We start from the raw sequence: 22,743 nt of genomic DNA, 5'->3' as shown, positions 1-22,743 counted from the left end.
ACATCTGCAAATCTGATGATTGTTACCATACACTACATTCCTGATTGGTCTGTGAAATCCAACATGTTGGACAATCTAATTCACAAATTCCAATCACTTATTGGTGGGAATCTGCGATCTGTGACCCCCATACATTACAGATTTAATTACACAATCATCCCCCATTTATATACCTTCAAATTTATTTCCAGTGCAAAATATATTTGTATTTATTATTGCTGATAGCGCTGTTTTTAAGCACATTTCAATTCGCCAGTTTGTCCCCGCTGATAGACAGCGGCCCGCAATGTCTTGCCAGCGCCCGCCCCTTGACACCAGAAGAAAGGCCAGCATGCTTTGCAGCTGCCGGGTTTCTACGGGAACATTCTGAACACATACCTCCCAATTGTCCACCCACAGGCCGCAGTGTTGCCGCAGTGTTGCCACAGTGGGGGGAAGTTGGGGAGAGCACATACCGCTGCCCTGCATAGGCATCTCGGAGAGTGCTGGACACACCCCTTAAAATGACACAATCGGGGATTGCCACTAGGCTCCGCCCCATTTCTAAGAAGCCACGCCCCTTCTAGTAAAGTCCCGCCCCTTTACGGTCGTGTATGAAGTGTCCCTCTTCGAGGAGTAGAAAAGTTGGGAAGTATGTGACCAGGATGTGTAGAATCTTAAGTCGGCCTGACGGGCTTACTGAGGCATTGGCTCTATGAGCGGAGACTACGCATGTGCGGGCTTAGAGCTACACTCGGCGCTTACCTTGTATTGCCAGCGCTGACAAGACATATATAACGCTAGCTCTCGCAGTGACATTTTACAATGTTAAATACAAGGGCAGGAAAAAGAAACATCATGGCGAGGAACAACGCTATTTAAAACTTTTCATCAAGTAGTTTGATAAATGGGGCCAATCATGTGCAAAACGCAGAATTACCTGAAGTGATTGCTGATCTATGGGGGTTTATCTGTTGGCTGATTTGCATTCCTGCTATGAACCTGCTTTACCACCTTACAGCCACTAGGGGGAGCTAATGCTGCTCTTACACGTAAATTGCTGCAGCTGTTTGTCCTGCCCCTGGGAACTGACCCCGGTGCCTCCTTGCTCTTCCTGGTGCCTCCTAGGAGTGCTGCATTGCTGTGTATAGTGCTGGAGGGGATTGGAGATTAGGGGTCCTGTGCCCCCCTGGCTGTAAGTAACTCTCTGCTGCTGGGCTGTAATTACAGGACACATACTCACTGATCTCTCCTCTCCTCTCCTGCTCAGCTGAATGGGTCTGGGGGCTGCCATCATTCGCCAATAGGATTCTACCCTCCCAAGGGGCTTCAGCACTTTATATCTGTATTTAGCACATTGTAGAAGAACTGGTCCGTGTACGTCTCTGGGGCTGATTCTGAGATGGGAGCAACACATGACAGCAGTAACTGCCCCCACCCAAACCAAACTGCACTGCCGGGGGCACATACATGTATTATTACACTGCAGGGGGCACATACATGTATTATTACACTGCAGGGGGCACATACGTGTATTATTACACTGCCAGGGGCACATACATGTATTATTACACTGCCAGGGGCACATACATGTATTATTACACTGCCGGGGGCACATACATGTATTATTACACTGCCGGGGGCACATACGTGTATTATGTGTATACAGGGTAATTACTGGCTGCTCTGTATGTATCCCACACAATGTAACCAATGTAATCAGGGTGCTAGTCTGACTGGTGTGTATATTACTATGCCAGACTCCATGCTGTAACCAATGTAATCAGGGTGCTAGTCTGACTGGTGTGTATATTACTATGCCAGACTCCATGCTGTAACCAATGTAATCAGGGTGCTAGTCTGACTGGTGTGTATATTACTATGCCAGACTCCATGCTGTAACCAATGTAATCAGGTTGCTAGTCTGAGTGGTGTGTATATTACTATGCCAGACTCCATGCTGTAACCAATGTAATCAGGGGGCTAGTCTGACTGGTGTGTATATTACTATGCCAGACTCCATGCTGTAACCAATGTAATCAGGGGGCTAGTCTGAGTGGTGTGTATAATACTATGCCAGACTCCATGCTGTAACCAATGTAATCAGGGTGCTAGTCTGAGTGGTGTGTATATTACTATGCCAGACTCCATGCTGTAACCAATGTAATCAGGGTGCTAGTCTGAGTGGTGTGTGTATTACTATGCCAGACTCCATGCTGTAACCAATGTAATCAGGGTGCTAGTCTGACTGGTGTGTATATTACTATGCCAGACTCCACGCTGTAACCAATGTAATCAGGGTGCTAGTCTGAGTGGTGTGTATATTACTATGCTAGACTCCATGCTGTAACCAATGTAATCAGGGGGCTAGTCTGACTGGTGTGTATATTACTATGCCAGACTCCATGCTGTAACCAATGTAATCAGGGTGCTAGTCTGACTGGTGTGTGTATTGCTATGCCAGACTCCATGCTGTAACCAATGTAATCAGGGTGCTAGTCTGAGTGGTGTGTGTATTACTATGCCAGACTCCATGCTGTAACCAATGTAATAAGGGTGCTAGTCTGAGTGGTGTGTATATTACTATGCCAGACTCCATGCTGTAACCAATGTAATCAGGGTGCTAGTCTGACTGGTGTGTATATTACTATGCCAGACTCCATGCTGTAACCAATGTAATCAGGGTGCTAGTCTGACTGGTGTGTATATTACTATGCCAGACTCCATGCTGTAACCAATGTAATCAGGGTGCTAGTCTGACTGGTGTGTATATTACTATGCCAGACTCCATGCTGTAACCAATGTAATCAGGGTACTAGTCTGACTGGTGTGTATATTACTATGCCAGACTCCATGCTGTAACCAATGTAATCAGGGTGCTAGTCTGACTGGTGTGTATATTACTATGCCAGACTCCATGCTGTAACCAATGTAATCAGGGTGCTAGTCTGACTGGTGTGTATATTACTATGCCAGACTCCATGCTGTAACCAATGTAATCAGGGGGCTAGTCTGACTGGTGTGTATATTACTATGCCAGACTCCATGCTGTAACCAATGTAATCAGGGGGCTAGTCTGACTGGTGTGTATATTACTATGCCAGACTCCATGCTGTAACCAATGTAATCAGGGTGCTAGTCTGACTGGTGTGTATATTACTATGCCAGACTCCATGCTGTAAACAATGTAATAAGGGTGCTAGTCTGAGTGGTGTGTATATTACTATGCCAGACTCCATGCTGTAACCAATGTAATCAGGGTGCTAATCTGAGTGGTGTGTATATTACTATGCCAGACTCCATGCTGTAACCTATGTAATCAGGGTGCTAGTCTGACTGGTGTGTGTATATTACTATGCCAGACTCCATGCTGTAACCTATGTAATCAGGGTGCTAGTCTGACTGGTGTGTATTACTATGCCAGACTCCATGCTGTAACCAATGTAATCAGGGTGCTAGTCTGAGTGGTGTGTATATTACTATGCCAGACTCTGTGCTGTAACCAATGTAATCAGGGTGCTAGTGTGACTGGTGTGTGTATATTACTATGCCAGACTCCATGCTGTAACCAAAGTAATCAGGGTGCCAGTCTGAGTGGTGTGTATATTACTATGCCAGACTCCATGCTGTAACCAATGTAATCAGGGGGCTAGTCTGAGTGGTGTGTATATTACTATGCCAGACTCCATGCTGTAACCAATGTAATCAGGGTGCTAGTCTGACTGGTGTGTATATTACTATGCCAGACTCCACGCTGTAACCAATGTAATCAGGGGGCTAGTCTGAGTGGTGTGTATATTACTATGCCAGACTCCATGCTGTAACCAATGTAATCAGGGTGCTAGTCTGACTGGTGTGTATATTACTATGCCAGACTCCATGCTGTAACCAATGTAATCAGGGGGCTAGTCTGACTGGTGTGTATATTACTATGCCAGACTCCATGCTGTAACCAATGTAATCAGGGGGCTAGTCTGAGTGGTGTGTATATTACTATGCCAGACTCCATGCTGTAACCAATGTAATCAGGGTACTAGTCTGACTGGTGTGTATATTACTATGCCAGACTCCATGCTGTAACCAATGTAATCAGGGTGCTAGTCTGAGTGGTGTGTATATTACTATGCCAGACTCCATGCTGTAACCAATGTAATCAGGGTGCTAGTCTGAGTGGTGTGTATATTACTATGCCAGACTCCATGATGTAACCAATGTAATCAGGGTGCTAGTCTGACTGGTGTGTATATTACTATGCCAGACTCCATGCTGTAACCAATGTAATCAGGGTGCTAGTCTGACTGGTGTGTATATTACTATGCCAGACTCCATGCTGTAACCAATGTAATCAGGGTGCTAGTCTGACTGGTGTGTATATTACTATGCCAGACTCCATGCTGTAACCAATGTAATCAGGGTGCTAGTCTGACTGGTGTGTATATTACTATGCCAGACTCCATGCTGTAACCAATGTAATCAGGGTGCTAGTCTGACTGGTGTGTGTATTACTATGCCAGACTCCATGCTGTAACCAATGTAATCAGGGGGCTAGTCTGACTGGTGTGTATATTACTATGCCAGACTCCATGCTGTAACCAATGTAATCAGGGTGCTAGTCTGACTGTTGTGTATATTACTATGCCAGACTCCATGCTGTAACCAATGTAATCAGGGTACTAGTCTGACTGGTGTGTATATTACAATGCCAGACTCCATGCACTAACCAATGTAATCAGGGGGCTAGTCTGACTGGTGTGTGTATTACTATGCCAGACTCCATGCTCTAACCAATGTAATCAGGGGGCTAGTCTGAGTGGTGTGTATATTACTATGCCAGTCTCCATGCTGTAACCAATGTAATCAGGGTGCTAGTCTGACTGGTGTGTATATTACTATGCCAGACTCCATGCTGTAACCAATGTAATCAGGGTGCTAGTCTGACTGGTGTGTATATTACTATGCCAGACTCCATGCTGTAACCAATGTAATCAGGGTGCTAGTCTGACTGGTGTGTATATTACTATGCCAGACTCCATGCTGTAACCAATGTAATCAGGGTGCTAGTCTGACTGGTGTGTATATTACTATGCCAGACTCCATGCTGTAACCAATGTAATCAGGGGGCTAGTCTGAGTGGTGTGTATATTACTATGCCAGACTCCATGCTGTAACCAATGTAATCAGGGTGCTAGTCTGAGTGGTGTGTGTATTACTATGCCAGACTCCATGCTGTAACCAATGTAATCAGGGGGCTAGTCTGAGTGGTGTGTATATTACTATGCCAGACTCCATGCTGTAACCAATGTAATCAGGGTGCTAGTCTGAGTGGTGTGTGTATTACTATGCCAGACTCCATGCTGTAACCAATGTAATCAGGGTGCTAGTCTGAGTGGTGTGTATATTACTATGCCAGACTCCATGCTGTAACCAATGTAATCAGGGGGCTAGTCTGAGTGGTGTGTATATTACTATGCCAGACTCCATGCTGTAACCAATGTAATCAGGGTGCTAGTCTGACTGGTGTGTATATTACTATGCCAGACTCCATGCTGTAACCAATGTAATCAGGGTGCTAGTCTGACTGGTGTGTATATTACTATGCCAGACTCCATGCTGTAACCAATGTAATCAGGGTACTAGTCTGACTGGTGTGTATATTACTATGCCAGACTCCATGCTGTAACCAATGTAATCAGGGGGCTAGTCTGAGTGGTGTGTATATTACTATGCCAGACTCCATGCTGTAACCAATGTAATCAGGGTGCTAGTCTGAGTGGTGTGTGTATTACTATGCCAGACTCCATGCTGTAACCAATGTAATCAGGGGGCTAGTCTGAGTGGTGTGTATATTACTATGCCAGACTCCATGCTGTAACCAATGTAATCAGGGTGCTAGTGTGAGTGGTGTGTGTATATTACTATGCCAGACTCCATGCTGTAACCAATGTAATCAGGGTGCTAGTGTGACTGGTGTGTGTATATTACTATGCCAGACTCCATGCTGTAACCAATGTAATCAGGGGGCTAGTCTGACTGGTGTGTATATTACTATGCCAGACTCCATGCTGTAACCAATGTAATCAGGGGGCTAGTCTGAGTGGTGTGTATATTACTATGCCAGACTCCATGCTGTAACCAATGTAATCAGGGCGCTAGTCTGACTGGTGTGTATATTACTATGCCAGACTCCATGCTGTAACCAATGTAATCAGGGTGCTAGTCTGAGTGGTGTGTATATTACTATGCCAGACTCCATGCTGTAACCAATGTAATCAGGGTGCTAGTCTGACTGGTGTGTATTACTATGCCAGACTCTATGCTGTAACCAATGTAATCAGGGTGCTAGTCTGAGTGGTGTGTATATTACTATGCCAGACTCTATGCTGTAACCAATGTAATCAGGGGGCTAGTCTGACTGGTGTGTATATTACTATGCCAGACTCTATGCTGTAACCAATGTAATCAGGGTGCTAGTCTGACTGGTGTGTATATTACTATGCCAGACTCCATGCTGTAACCAATGTAATAAGGGTGCTAGTCTGAGTGGTGTGTATATTACTATGCCAGACTCCATGCTGTAACCATTGTAATCAGGGTGGTAGTCTGACTGGTGTGTATATTACTATGCCAGACTCCATGCTGTAACCAATGTAATCAGGGTGCTAGTCTGAGTGGTGTGTATATTACTATGCCAGACTCCATGCTGTAACCAATGTAATCAGGGTGCTAGTCTGACTGGTGTGTATTACTATGCCAGACTCCATGCTGTAACCAATGTAATCAGGGTGCTAGTCTGACTGGTGTGTATATTACTATGCCAGACTCCATGCTGTAACCAATGTAATCAGGGTGCTAGTCTGACTGGTGTGTATATTACTATGCCAGACTCCATGCTGTAACCAATGTAATCAGGGGGCTAGTCTGACTGGTGTGTATATTACTATGCCAGACTCCATGCTGTAACCAATGTAATCAGGGTGCTAGTCTGACTGGTGTGTATATTACTATGCCAGACTCCATGCTGTAACCAATGTAATCAGGGGGCTAATCTGAGTGGTGTGTGTATTACTATGCCAGACTCCATGCTGTAACCAATGTAATCAGGGTACTAGTCTGACTGGTGTGTATATTACTATGCCAGACTCCATGCTGTAAACAATGTAATAAGGGTGCTAGTCTGAGTGGTGTGTATATTACTATGCCAGACTCCATGCTGTAACCAATGTAATCAGGGTGCTAATCTGAGTGGTGTGTATATTACTATGCCAGACTCCATGCTGTAACCTATGTAATCAGGGTGCTAGTCTGACTGGTGTGTGTATATTACTATGCCAGACTCCATGCTGTAACCAATGTAATCAGGGTGCTAATCTGAGTGGTGTGTGTATATTACTATGCCAGACTCCATGCTGTAACCAATGTAATCAGGGTGCTAGTCTGACTGGTGTGTGTATATTACTATGCCAGACTCCATGCTGTAACCTATGTAATCAGGGTGCTAGTCTGACTGGTGTGTGTATATTACTATGCCAGACTCTGTGCTGTAACCAATGTAATCAGGGTGCTAGTGTGACTGGTGTGTATATTACTATGCCAGACTCCATGCTGTAACCAATGTAATAAGGGTGCTAGTCTGACTGGTGTGTATATTACTATGCCAGACTCCATGCTGTAACCAATGTAATCAGGGTGCTAGTCTGACTGGTGTGTATATTACTATGCCAGACTCCATGCTGTAACCAATGTAATCAGGTTGCTAGTCTGAGTGGTGTGTATATTACTATGCCAGACTCCATGCTGTAACCAATGTAATCAGGTTGCTAGTCTGAGTGGTGTGTATATTACTATGCCAGACTCCATGCTGTAACCAATGTAATCAGGGGGCTAGTCTGACTGGTGTGTATATTACTATGCCAGACTCCATGCTGTAACCAATGTAATCAGGGGGCTAGTCTGAGTGGTGTGTATAATACTATGCCAGACTCCATGCTGTAACCAATGTAATCAGGGTGCTAGTCTGAGTGGTGTGTATATTACTATGCCAGACTCCATGCTGTAACCAATGTAATCAGGGGGCTAGTCTGACTGGTGTGTATATTACTATGCCAGACTCCATGCTGTAACCAATGTAATCAGGGTGCTAGTCTGACTGGTGTGTATATTACTATGCCAGACTCCATGCTGTAACCAATGTAATCAGGGTGCTAGTCTGACTGGTGTGTGTATTACTATGCCAGACTCCATGCTGTAACCAATGTAATCAGGGGGCTAGTCTGACTGGTGTGTATATTACTATGCCAGACTCCATGCTGTAACCAATGTAATCAGGGTGCTAGTCTGACTGTTGTGTATATTACTATGCCAGACTCCATGCTGTAACCAATGTAATCAGGGTACTAGTCTGACTGGTGTGTATATTACAATGCCAGACTCCATGCACTAACCAATGTAATCAGGGGGCTAGTCTGACTGGTGTGTGTATTACTATGCCAGACTCCATGCTCTAACCAATGTAATCAGGGTGCTAGTCTGACTGGTGTGTATATTACTATGCCAGACTCCATGCTGTAACCAATGTAATCAGGGTGCTAGTCTGACTGGTGTGTGTATTACTATGCCAGACTCCATGCTGTAACCAATGTAATCAGGGTGCTAGTCTGACTGGTGTGTATATTACTATGCCAGACTCCATGCTGTAACCAATGTAATCAGGGTGCTAGTCTGACTGGTGTGTATATTACTATGCCAGACTCCATGCTGTAACCAATGTAATCAGGGGGCTAGTCTGACTGGTGTGTATATTACTATGCCAGACTCCATGCTGTAACCAATGTAATCAGGGGGCTAGTCTGAGTGGTGTGTATATTACTATGCCAGACTCCATGCTGTAACCAATGTAATCAGGGTGCTAGTCTGAGTGGTGTGTGTATTACTATGCCAGACTCCATGCTGTAACCAATGTAATCAGGGGGCTAGTCTGAGTGGTGTGTATATTACTATGCCAGACTCCATGCTGTAACCAATGTAATCAGGGTGCTAGTCTGAGTGGTGTGTATATTACTATGCCAGACTCCATGCTGTAACCAATGTAATCAGGGGGCTAGTCTGAGTGGTGTGTGTATTACTATGCCAGACTCCATGCTGTAACCAATGTAATCAGGGTGCTAGTCTGACTGGTGTGTATATTACTATGCCAGACTCCATGCTGTAACCAATGTAATCAGGGTACTAGTCTGACTGGTGTGTATATTACTATGCCAGACTCCATGCTGTAACCAATGTAATCAGGGGGCTAGTCTGAGTGGTGTGTATATTACTATGCCAGACTCCATGCTGTAACCAATGTAATCAGGGTGCTAGTCTGAGTGGTGTGTGTATTACTATGCCAGACTCCATGCTGTAACCAATGTAATCAGGGGGCTAGTCTGAGTGGTGTGTATATTACTATGCCAGACTCCATGCTGTAACCAATGTAATCAGGGTGCTAGTGTGACTGGTGTGTGTATATTACTATGCCAGACTCCATGCTGTAACCAATGTAATCAGGGGGCTAGTCTGACTGGTGTGTATATTACTATGCCAGACTCCATGCTGTAACCAATGTAATCAGGGGGCTAGTCTGAGTGGTGTGTATATTACTATGCCAGACTCCATGCTGTAACCAATGTAATCAGGGTGCTAGTCTGAGTGGTGTGTATATTACTATGCCAGACTCCATGCTGTAACCAATGTAATCAGGGTGCTAGTCTGACTGGTGTGTATTACTATGCCAGACTCTATGCTGTAACCAATGTAATCAGGGTGCTAGTCTGAGTGGTGTGTATATTACTATGCCAGACTCTATGCTGTAACCAATGTAATCAGGGGGCTAGTCTGACTGGTGTGTATATTACTATGCCAGACTCTATGCTGTAACCAATGTAATCAGGGTGCTAGTCTGAGTGGTGTGTATATTACTATGCCAGACTCCATGCTGTAACCAATGTAATCAGGGTGCTAGTCTGAGTGGTGTGTATATTACTATGCCAGACTCCATGCTGTAACCAATGTAATCAGGGGGCTAGTCTGACTGGTGTGTATATTACTATGCCAGACTCCATGCTGTAACCAATGTAATCAGGGTGCTAGTCTGACTGGTGTGTATATTACTATGCCAGACTCCATGCTGTAACCAATGTAATCAGGGTGCTAGTCTGACTGGTGTGTATATTACTATGCCAGACTCCATGCTGTAACCAATGTAATCAGGGGGCTAGTCTGACTGGTGTGTATATTACTATGCCAGACTCCATGCTGTAACCAATGTAATCAGGGTGCTAGTCTGACTGGTGTGTATTACTATGCCAGACTCCATGCTGTAACCAATGTAATCAGGGTGCTAGTCTGACTGGTGTGTATATTACTATGCCAGACTCCATGCTGTAACCAATGTAATCAGGGTGCTAGTCTGACTGGTGTGTATATTACTATGCCAGACTCCATGCTGTAACCAATGTAATCAGGGGGCTAGTCTGACTGGTGTGTATATTACTATGCCAGACTCCATGCTGTAACCAATGTAATCAGGGTGCTAGTCTGACTGGTGTGTATATTACTATGCCAGACTCCATGCTGTAACCAATGTAATCAGGGGGCTAATCTGAGTGGTGTGTGTATTACTATGCCAGACTCCATGCTGTAACCAATGTAATCAGGGTACTAGTCTGACTGGTGTGTATATTACTATGCCAGACTCCATGCTGTAAACAATGTAATAAGGGTGCTAGTCTGAGTGGTGTGTATATTACTATGCCAGACTCCATGCTGTAACCAATGTAATCAGGGTGCTAATCTGAGTGGTGTGTATATTACTATGCCAGACTCCATGCTGTAACCTATGTAATCAGGGTGCTAGTCTGACTGGTGTGTGTATATTACTATGCCAGACTCCATGCTGTAACCAATGTAATCAGGGTGCTAATCTGAGTGGTGTGTGTATATTACTATGCCAGACTCCATGCTGTAACCAATGTAATCAGGGTGCTAGTCTGACTGGTGTGTATATTACTATGCCAGACTCCATGCTGTAACCAATGTAATCAGGGGGCTAATCTGAGTGGTGTGTGTATTACTATGCCAGACTCCATGCTGTAACCAATGTAATCAGGGTACTAGTCTGACTGGTGTGTATATTACTATGCCAGACTCCATGCTGTAAACAATGTAATAAGGGTGCTAGTCTGAGTGGTGTGTATATTACTATGCCAGACTCCATGCTGTAACCAATGTAATCAGGGTGCTAATCTGAGTGGTGTGTATATTACTATGCCAGACTCCATGCTGTAACCTATGTAATCAGGGTGCTAGTCTGACTGGTGTGTGTATATTACTATGCCAGACTCCATGCTGTAACCTATGTAATCAGGGTGCTAGTCTGACTGGTGTGTGTATATTACTATGCCAGACTCTGTGCTGTAACCAATGTAATCAGGGTGCTAGTGTGACTGGTGTGTATATTACTATGCCAGACTCCATGCTGTAACCAATGTAATAAGGGTGCTAGTCTGACTGGTGTGTATATTACTATGCCAGACTCCATGCTGTAACCAATGTAATCAGGGTGCTAGTCTGACTGGTGTGTATATTACTATGCCAGACTCCATGCTGTAACCAATGTAATCAGGTTGCTAGTCTGAGTGGTGTGTATATTACTATGCCAGACTCCATGCTGTAACCAATGTAATCAGGTTGCTAGTCTGAGTGGTGTGTATTACTATGCCAGACTCCATGCTGTAACCAATGTAATCAGGGTGCTAGTCTGACTGGTGTGTATATTACTATGCCAGACTCCATGCTGTAACCAATGTAATCAGGTTGCTAGTCTGAGTGGTGTGTATATTACTATGCCAGACTCCATGCTGTAACCAATGTAATCAGGGTGCTAGTCTGAGTGGTGTGTATATTACTATGCCAGACTCCATGCTGTAACCAATGTAATCAGGGTGCTAGTCTGACTGGTGTGTATATTACTATGCCAGACTCCATGCTGTAACCAATGTAATCAGGGTACTAGTCTGACTGGTGTGTATATTACTATGCCAGACTCCATGCTGTAACCATTGTAATCAGGGTGGTAGTCTGACTGGTGTGTATATTACTATGCCAGACTCCGTGCTGTAACCTATGTAATCAGGGTGCTAGTCTGACTGGTGTGTGTATATTACTATGCCAGACTCTGTGCTGTAACCAATGTAATCAGGGTGCTAGTGTGACTGGTGTGTATATTACTATGCCAGACTCCATGCTGTAACCAATGTAATAAGGGTGCTAGTCTGACTGGTGTGTATATTACTATGCCAGACTCCATGCTGTAACCAATGTAATCAGGGTGCTAGTCTGACTGGTGTGTATATTACTATGCCAGACTCCATGCTGTAACCAATGTAATCAGGTTGCTAGTCTGAGTGGTGTGTATATTACTATGCCAGACTCCATGCTGTAACCAATGTAATCAGGTTGCTAGTCTGAGTGGTGTGTATATTACTATGCCAGACTCCATGCTGTAACCAATGTAATCAGGGTGCTAGTCTGACTGGTGTGTATATTACTATGCCAGACTCCATGCTGTAACCAATGTAATAAGGGGGCTAGTCTGACTGGTGTGTATATTACTATGCCAGACTCCATGCTGTAACCAATGTAATCAGGGGGCTAGTCTGAGTGGTGTGTATAATACTATGCCAGACTCCATGCTGTAACCAATGTAATCAGGGTGCTAGTCTGAGTGGTGTGTATATTACTATGCCAGACTCCATGCTGTAACCAATGTAATCAGGGGGCTAGTCTGACTGGTGTGTATATTACTATGCCAGACTCCATGCTGTAACCAATGTAATCAGGGTGCTAGTCTGACTGGTGTGTATATTACTATGCCAGACTCCATGCTGTAACCAATGTAATCAGGGTGCTAGTCTGACTGGTGTGTATATTACTATGCCAGACTCCATGCTGTAACCAATGTAATAAGGGTGCTAGTCTGAGTGGTGTGTATATTACTATGCCAGACTCCATGCTGTAACCATTGTAATCAGGGTGGTAGTCTGACTGGTGTGTATATTACTATGCCAGACTCCATGCTGTAACCAATGTAATCAGGGTGCTAGTCTGAGTGGTGTGTATATTACTATGCCAGACTCCATGCTGTAACCAATGTAATCAGGGTGCTAGTCTGACTGGTGTGTATATTACTATGCCAGACTCCACGCTGTAACCAATGTAATCAGGGGGCTAGTCTGACTGGTGTGTATATTACTATGCCAGACTCCACGCTGTAACCAATGTAATCAGGGGGCTAGTCTGAGTGGAAAGTGTCTCAGGCTTCCCAGGTGTGCTACGTTATGCATTTTTTGGCTTCATATAGGAAATGGATGGGCCTTAGACTGAACACAGATAGATAGATAGATAGATAGATAGATAGATACACATAGAGATAGATATATATTTATCTATCTATCTATCTTTCCTGACAGCCGGCTTCCCGACTACTTAATCCCAGCTAGGGTTAAATGACAGGTGTGTAAATTTAGATTCCTGCCATTTTACCGACGCCAGGAGACCGGCGCCCGGCATCCCGATCGTAGGGATGCCGGGTGCGGATAGCTGCGCGCGTGGGGGGGGAGGTTAGGTTTAAGGCTCCTGGGGGGGGACTTAGGGTTAGGCTAGGGGGAGGGATGGTTAGGGTTAGGTACCCCGGGGGGGGACTTAGGTTTAGGTGGTGGGGAAGGGGGGATAGGTTTAGGCACATAGAGGGGGGATTAGGGTTAGGCACTTGGGGGAAAGGTTAGGGTTAGGGGGTTAGAAATAGGTTAGTATATACTTACCTTCGACGATCGGGATTTCTCTGCCTGGATGCTGCTGTCAGGATTCCAACCGCCGAGCAAGGGTCTGGCGGTCAATCATACAGATTCCCATATTATTGGAGGTGCTACCTGTGGAGACATTTGATATATGCACAAAAATAAAAAATACAGGAGCTTAACTAATATAAATATATAATATTGCGATAGGATCACTGGTAAAGTGGTCTGTGACAGGTACATTTGTCCCAGATTCCTGTCTTATGTGTTCTAAACCCCCAGGAGAAAGTCTGCAGTGTAGCAGGCTTGAGTCTTGGCTTGGGACCTGGGGGTTGTGGGTGAGAGGAGAGGGAGGGCTCCACCCACGGCCACTCCAGGTTTTGGGCCTTGCAGCCTGGTAACAGGCTTGTTAGGGTTCCCACCTGAGAGTGGCCAATATAAGCCTAGTGTGTTGAGGACTGAGTGTCTCACCTGGGAGAGCAGACAGGGAGTTTGCTCAGAGACACTTGGATACCTATCTGTGAGTGTTGTGCTGTGCTTTGTTGCTGGTGAGGGCATTAGGCCCAGCCAGATTCTGGTAGTGAGGGAACCACCTGTAAAGTTAGAGCCCCGACAGGGCTGGGTTTTATGTTTATGGTTTCTTTTGTTGTTTCTGTTTTGCACAATAAAGACTGTCGCCGACCAGCTTGTACTCGAATCCAGTCTGGCGTACTGTTTCCTGGCTGCTGTGTGTGTAAGGAAGGAGTCCCCTACCCAGGAGAGGGACCCCCTTATCTGACTGCTTCACAATATGGTGGCGAATGCGGGCAACCACACACACTGAAGTTGCAGTGAGAGGAAAACTTTCCGTTTAAAAATTAAAGGGACAGACACCCAATTTGTGAGTGTGGAAATAACACTGTGTCCTTGGAGTCCCATAGAGGAGGCGTCAGCCAATGCTCAGAGAGGCAAGGTTCAGCTTCCAACCTACACCCCAGGACAAAATGGAGGACATTATTAAGGCCTTGCTCCAAGCTACAGCAGCTCAGCAGGAATCCACCAGGGTGCAACTGTTGGCCTTGGAGACAGCCCAGAGGCAACAACAGGTCACCATCGAGGAAACCCGCCAGGCCTTAGCGGATAACATCCAGGCCATAAAAGAGGTGGTACAGCACCTGGTCGCCCAGCCCAGAGATGTTACTACTGGTCCTCCCACCACCTCTCACTCCATACGAGCCAGTCACTTCCTCCAAAAGATGACTTCGAGCGATGATGTGGAGGCCTATCTCACCGCATTTGAAAGAACGGCCGAAAGGGAGAGTTGGCCCAAGGAGCAGTGGGCAAGTCTGGTGGCACCTTTTCTGTCTGGGGAGCCACAAAAGGCCTATTTCGACTTATGCCTGGCTGATGCCAAGGACTATAAAAAACTAAAACAGGAGATCCTAACTCGCTTGGGAGTCACCACCTTTGTTCGTGCCCAACGGGTCCACCGCTGGGAGTTCCATAGGGACAAGCCTCCACGTTCACAGATGCATGACCTCGTCCATCTGTCCTCAAAATGGCTACAGCCTGAGACGCTGACGGGACCACAGATCGTGGAAAGGGTCGTGATGGACCAGTACCTGCGATCATTACATGTGACTCTGTGCAAGTGGGTGAGCCATGCAGACCCTAAGTCCGTGGACCAGTTGGTCGAGCTGGTGGAGAGGTACGTGGCGGCTGAGGAGCTGATGAATATGCCCCACCGAGCCCCGATGGCGCACCGGCGAACTCCCACAGACACTGGTAAGACTGTTCCAGGGGAGAAGGGTGCTGGGCGGTGGGATGTACCTAAGACTAAGGGTGTAGAACCTGGAGACAGGCCTGCCAGGCCAGGAAGGTTCTTGCCCCGTAAACGACTAGACATTAATATGACTCAGTGTTTCCGATGTGGTGACTTCGGCCATATTGCCGCTAATTGTTCACTTACAACTGAACCTATGCAATGTAATACTGCTCATGTCTACCGCAGGGGGTCTTTCTTTGCACAGATAGCCTGTACGGCTGACCGGCAGGCTGAGACTGATAAGCACATGTGTGTACTCACTGTAGATGGCAACCGAGTAGAGGCACTGTTAGACTCTGGTAGCTTGGTGACACTTATAAAAGCTGAGCTGGTGAACCCCTTGCGGCGTGAGGGGAAAACTGTTGGTGTGACCTGCATACATGGGGATACTCGATATTATGTTACGGCCGAGGTGAACATCGAGACACCATGTGGTTCTGCTATAGTTTCTGTGGGTTTGGTGCATGGTCTGACGTACGATGCCATATTGGGGAGAGACTTTGCTCACTTCTGGAAGTTGTGGGAAAGCCGTTTTGTTCCAGAGGTGAACAGCCCCGATCCATTTAAGAAGGTTGTCGATGTAGTGGAGGAGGCAGTTTCTTCTGAGTCAGAGTTATTCCCTTTTTCTACTATGATTGGTGAACTAGAGAATACGGAGCGTGACGGTGGCCCGCCAACTGATGTGCCTCCCATTGAGGTGGGAAGTGTTGTTGGGGGTGCTGATTTAGAGGTCAGAAGAGAGGTCTTTGCCGTGGAGCAGTTGAATGACCCTACTTTGGTAAAAGCCAGGGAGAATGTAAAAGTAGTTGATGGTAAACCTATAGACCCTGATAGTCCTTTGTCCTATCCCCACATGGCAATGTGTCAGGATTTGTTATATCAGGTGACTAAGAAGGGGGAAGATATTGTGGAACAACTAATAGTTCCCAAAGCCTACAGAAGAACAGTGTTGGATCTGGCCCATGGTCATATAACGGCAGGCCATCTAGGGGTAGAGAAAACCACTGAGCGAATAATGCAGAGGTTTTTCTGGCCCGGGCTTCATAAAGAGGTGTCTGACTTTTGCGCATCCTGCCCTGAGTGTCAGTATCATGCTCCCAGGCCACATTTTAAGGGTCCACTAGTTCCATTGCCTATTATAGAGGTGCCGTTTGAAAGAATAGCGATGGATTTGGTTGGACCCTTAATGAAGTCTGCCAGGGGACACCAGTATATTCTGGTCATAATGGATTACGCTACCAGGTACCCGGAAGCGATCCCGTTGCGCAATACGTCAACCAAGACCATTGCCAGAGAGCTAGTTCATGTCTTTAGCAGGCTGGGTATACCTAAGGAGATACTAACTGACCAGGGTACACCGTTTATGTCAAAAGTCATGAGAGTTATGTCGCCTGTTCAAAATTGAACAGTTAAGAACTTCGGTTTATCACCCCCAAACCGATGGGCTGGTCGAGAGGTTTAACAAGACGTTAAAACACATGCTTTGGAAAGTGGTCGACAAGGATGGTAGGGATTGGGATTACTTATTGCCGTATTTATTGTTGGCCATAAGAGAAGTTCCCCAGTCCTCCACCGGGTTTTCACCCTTCGACTTGTTGTATGGGAGACACCCAAGGGGGTTACTAGACAGTGCCAAAGAGACATGGGAGGGGCAGTCTAGTCCTTACAAAACGGTGACTGAGTATGTTTCTTAAATGCAAGAGAGAATTGCTGCCGTAGTGCCGATAGTGAGAGAGCACCTGGAACAGGCTCAACAGGCACAGCAGAGGGTATACAACCGCAATGCTCGGTTACGCAGCTTTGCTCCTGGGGACAGAGTGTTAGTATTGGTTCCCACTGTGGAAAATAAACTTTTGGCTAAATGGCAAGGGCCCTTTGAAATCTTCGAAAGAGTGGGGCAGGTCAATTACAAAGTCTACCAGTCGGGGAAAAGAAAGCCGGAACAGATATACCATATAAATCTGTTAAAGCCCTGGAAAGATAGAACAGCACTGTCGGCCGTCCGAGCCCCTCCAGTAAATCCAGGGCCCTTAGTTCCCGAAGTGACAGTGGCAAAAACCCTGTCGGCAATTCAACAACAAGAGGTCAAGGAGTTTCTGATTAGAAATAGGGTGCTGTTCTCTGACGTACCTGGGAAAACCTCGGTCATTAAACATGACATCACTGACCCAGGGGTTAAAGTTAATCTAAAGCCCTATAGGTTACCAGAAGCACAAAGAGAATCGGTGTTGAAAGAAATTAAAAATATGCTAGAGTTAGGGGTTATTGAAGAATCACATAGTGAATGGTCAAGTCCCATTGTGTTGATTCCAAAGCCCGACGGGAGTGTGCGTTTCTGCAATGACTTCCGAAAGTTGAACAGTGTCTCAAAATTCGATGCCTACACGATGCCAAGAGTGGATGAACTGATTGAGAGACTAGGGAGGGCAAGGTATTTAACCACTCTTTATCCTAACCAAAGGGTATTGGCAAGTACCGTTAACCGAGAGCGCCAAACAAAAGACACCTTCGGGCTACATGGGGCACCTGCTACCTTTCAAAGAATGATGGACAGGATTCTAAGGCCCCATAGACGGTATGCGGCTGCTTATCTGGATGACGTGGTCATTCATAGTCCTGATTGGCAGTCTCACTTACCCAGGGTACAAGCAGTGTTGGACTCCATCTATAAGGCAGGTTTGACAGCCAACCCAAAAAAGTGTTGTCTAGGCATGGAGGAAGTAAAATATCTGGGATACACCATTGGCAGAGGCCTGATAAAGCCTCAGCTCAATAAGGTTGATGCCATACAAAACTGGCCACGGCCTCTGAATAAGAAGCAGGTGAGAGCCTTCTTGGGAATTACGGGGTACTACAGGAGGTTTATACCCAACTTTGCCACCATGGCAGTCCCACTGACTGACCTGACCAAAGGCAAACAAAAAGTCATGATAGAATGGAGTCCTGAGGCAGAAAAAGCTTTTCAGGAGTTGAAAGTAGCGTTGTGTTCCCAACCAGTCCTGATGACTCCTAATTTTGACAGGGAATTCATAGTACAAACCGATGCATCAGAAGTAGGTATAGGAGCGGTCCTGTCCCAGAACAAGGAGGGTGAGGAACACCCTATTTTCTATCGAAGTAGAAAGTTGAATGTACATGAGAGAAACTATGCCACAGTGGAGAAGGAGGCGTTGGCCATAAAGTGGGCGTTAGAGGCTCTCAGGTACTACTTGGTTGGAAGAAAGTTCAAATTGATCACTGATCATGCCCCTTTGAAGTGGATGTCCAAAAATAAGGACAGTAATGCGAGAATTTCGAGGTGGCTCTTGGCGTTACAAACTTTTAAGTTTTCAGTGGAACACAGGCCAGGAAGCCAGCTGGCCAATGCAGACGCGTTGTCACGTGTTCATTGTTTGGGGGCTTCAGTTGTTCCGCCCCACAGGTCGAAACAAAGTGGGGGGATATGTGATAGGATCACTGGTAAAGTGGTCTGTGGCAGGTACATTTGTCCCAGATTCCTGTCTTATGTGTTTTAAACCCCCAGGAGAAAGTCTGCAGTGTAGCAGGCTTGAGTCTCGGCTTTTTGAAAAGCCGGTTTGGGACCTGGGGGTTGTGGGTGAGAGGAGAGGGAGGGCTCCACCCACGGCCGCTCCAGGTTTTGGGCCTTGCAGCCTGGTAACAGGCTTGTTAGGGTTTCCACCTGAGAGTGGCCAATATAAGCCTAGTGTGTTTAGGGCTGAGTGTCTCACCTGGGAGAGCAGGCAGGGAGTTTGCTCAGAGACACTTGAAAACCTAACTAAGTGCTGTGCCTTTGTTGCTGGTGAGGGCATTAGGCCCTGCCAGGTTCTGGTAGTGAGGGAACCACCTGTAAAGTTAGAGCCCGGCCAGGGCTAGGTTTTATGTTTATGGTTTCTTTTGCTGTTTCTGTTTTGCACAATAAAGACTGGCGCCGACCAGCTTGTACTCGAATCCAGTCTGGCGTACTGTTTCCTGGCTGCTGTGTGTGTAAGGAAGGAGTCCCCTACCCAGGAGAGGGACCCCCTAATCTGACTGCATCACTATATATATATATATATATATATATATATATATACACGTGTGTGTGTGTGTGTATGTATATATATGTGTGTGTGTGTGTGTTTAGGGGGTGTGTGTGTATATATGTGTGTGTGTGTATATATGTGTGTGTGTTTAGGGGGGGTGTGTGTATATATGTGTGTGTGTTTAGGGGGTGTGTGTGTATATATGTGTGTTTAGGGTGTGCAGTCTGTGTTGGAAGGTGTGCTGGTGGCCCTGGCAGGAAGGCTTTGAGGCATGTTTGGGACCCCAGCGTGTTCCTATGGTAGGGGTTACAGGCCTGTCATTAGAGCACACATGAAAGTGAAAGTGACCGTACTGACACTGAGGTTCCCCCCTTACATCCAGCATTTGCTTTCACTTGTAGATCATGGCTGTACACGGCATGCTGGGAGTGTGATCTGCCTGCCGCTACGCTCGCATACAAGTGGTAATGTATCACTAATGTGCAGGGGGTATCTTCCTATTGGCCAGAATGGCACTCGGGGGATGGGGGGGTGGTGGTACCAGTCCCTTACTTTGCCAGCGGTACTCGGACCCCTAGATACATCCCTGCTAATATGTACATTGTTGTGGCAGAGTCTAGGCTATGTGCATTAGAGTGTGTGCTCTTGTATATAACGTGCTGGGCTCTGTACATCTGACTCACCCACCTGTCTGTCTTATGTTTGTGTGACCCCACAATGAGCTGCACATCTCACCATCCGGGGACCCCTGACGTCCGCGCAACCTGCGTCACAAGAGGCCCCCAAATCTGATACACAGCCGCCCCGTGCACAGTGTATGTGTGCCCATAGGAATAGCAGCGAGAGGGCAGGACCGGGGAGGCATCTGGCTCTCGCACACCAGTTTCTATTTGTATGTTTGGTTTCTTAGGGGATATTTGTTGCTCTTGTGGTTTTCTTTCTGCATTGTAATAAATGCTGGTTCCTAATCTGTTGTACGATGCTCTATGAGGAGGGTTATCTCCATTGGCCTGGCTTCTCTCTATGGTCAGCTCCTGTCTGCCCTGAGTGTTGTGTTATACAGCCACTCTCTGACCTTTTCCTATGTCATTAATGTTATTGGGCCCCCAGAACTGTACATAGCAGCAGCCAGGGTGAGGTCTTCCCAGTGACCCTATAATGCAACTCACCTACCTTCTCCTACAGCCATATCCCCTCCCACTGGTGCCTGCCCTGCTCACTCCTATCCTCTCCCACTGGTGTCTGCCCTGCTCGCTCCTATGCCCTCCCACTGGTGCCTGCCCTGCTCGCTCTTATCCTCTCCCACTGGTGCCTGCCCTGCTCGCTCTTATCCTCTCCCACTGGTGCCTGCCCTGCTTGCTCCTATCCCCTCCCACTGGTGCCTGCCCTGCTTGCTCCTATCCCCTCCCACTGGTGCCTGCCCTGCTCGCTCTTCTCCTCTCCCACTGGTGCATGCCCTGCTCGCTCTTATCCTCTCCCACTGGTGCCTGCCCTGCTCGCTCCTATGCCCTCCCACTGGTGCCTGCCCTGCTCGCTCCTATGCCCTCCCACTGGTGCCTGCCCTGCCATCTCCTATCCCCTCCCACTGGCGCATAGGTCCAATGGCTTTCTGCCATCGGTGACACATCCCCATGATGTTTTTTTCTTTCTCCCTGGCGCTGGAATGCAGAGTCTAGCTCCGTTCCCTGACACTTCAAGTGGAACCCTGCCCCGACCGCTGATTGATTTGCCCAGTGAGTAATAGAGCAGGGATGACCATCACTTGGCAAAACCGTCGATGGTGGTACCATTGGTAGTTAACCTCGATGGTATGAAATCATCGATGGCCATCCCTACCCTCTGTAACGCAATTTTGGCCAGAGAGGCGAGATAGACCCTGGAGCAGATCAGATAAGATTCTAACCCTCCTAAACTTTCAGACATCTGGAAATGTCCCCCTGCCCAGGGAATGGGCAACAATGTTAAAAAATGATGAAACTTCTCTGGTACCATGCCCAGAGCCCAATTCACCTGGATTGGTTTAAATGACGGGCTGCATTTCCCCCGGTGTGGCTTTTATAAGGCTCTGCAAGCCTGGTCTATGCGTACATGTATACTATTGACCATATAGAGCAGGGGGGTTCAACATGTGACCCTTCAGCTGCTGTGGAACTATGCGTGCTGCGATGTGTAGTTCCACTGCAGCTGGAGGGAGTCATTTCAGTATCCCCTGATTTAGAGGGTTGTATTACACCTGAACCATCTAAGAACATTTGTATGCTGTGATGGTCCTGGTACCTTCAATGTAGCATAATTTACATTTTAATTACATAATAATTGGAGCAAGTAACATCCTCTCGCTTCAAGACGCCTGCATCTGCTTGTATCCTGTGACCACCAGATAAGCATTATATGTTACACTGTTCTCCACCTGTCCTGAGGTTGCAGCCCAGGGTCTCCAAGCTCAGCCCACTGCCTGCAACCAAGTTCAGCACTGATCCATAGAGAGTGGGGAGAGGAGAATTAGCCATCCCCAACTAGGAGGTGTTGCAGCAGCATGACCTCACCTATCCAGATATGTCGCTCCAGGTGCCACAGATTTTCGGCGTGGAGGGCAGTAATAATACATGCAGAATCAGGCTTGCTTTGCTTGTATTCATTGTCCCCTTTAAATCCAAACCTCTAAGCCATAGAGAATGTGGCTTTGAAAAAACAATGTAGGAAATATACGTCCTAGAGCTGGTGGAAATGATGTCGCCAATCCGAGGGTTTAGGATAAATATGAAGGTGAGAATGTTGGAGATCTGTCGGTTTCATTCGCTATATGAACAGACCACATGACCATTATTACGTTATTTGCAATGCATGCTGGTCCTGCTACTTGGGTCGTGCATCGGATCCCTCCCAGCCTCTTATATGTTTGTATACGTGGCCAATAAAGTTGATTCCGATTAGTGCGGTTGGAAGACTCTCTCAATACTCACCGGTCAGTTGCAATCATCTGCAGACCACTCCTTTCCGCAATGCTCAATAAAAGTGGCGGCTCCAGGGGTGGGGTTGCAGCGCAGCCCTAAATTTAAATAGGGGAGGTCACCCCAACTGCCAGCGAGTCCCGGCTGGTGATCTG

General features: G+C 46.7%; 1 protein-coding gene across 3 annotated transcripts in view; it reads left to right on the top strand.

Annotated features, from left to right (window-relative positions):
- Positions 1 to 1,023: 1,023 nt before the first annotated feature.
- Positions 1,024 to 22,743, top strand: part of FBXO44 (F-box protein 44) — a 39,240-nt gene continuing 17,520 nt past the window's right edge. Inside the window, exon 1 of one of the 3 annotated variants that reach the window (XM_088457579.1) lies at positions 1,024 to 1,174. The gene's annotated coding sequence lies outside the window, so the exon portion shown is untranslated. Of the gene's footprint in view, positions 1,175 to 2,272; positions 2,295 to 20,043; positions 20,102 to 22,743 lie in introns of those variants that run through there. The other 2 variants (XM_088457581.1, XM_088457580.1) reach the window with 2 other exon arrangements.

The sequence above is a fragment of the Taudactylus pleione genome, unplaced genomic scaffold, assembly GCF_031769625.1.
Source record: "Taudactylus pleione unplaced genomic scaffold, aTauple2 ptg000770l, whole genome shotgun sequence".
NCBI lineage: Eukaryota > Metazoa > Chordata > Amphibia > Anura > Myobatrachidae > Taudactylus > Taudactylus pleione.
The sequence above is the reverse complement of the archived record's forward strand: the minus strand, read 5'-3'. Positions and strand labels throughout refer to the sequence as shown.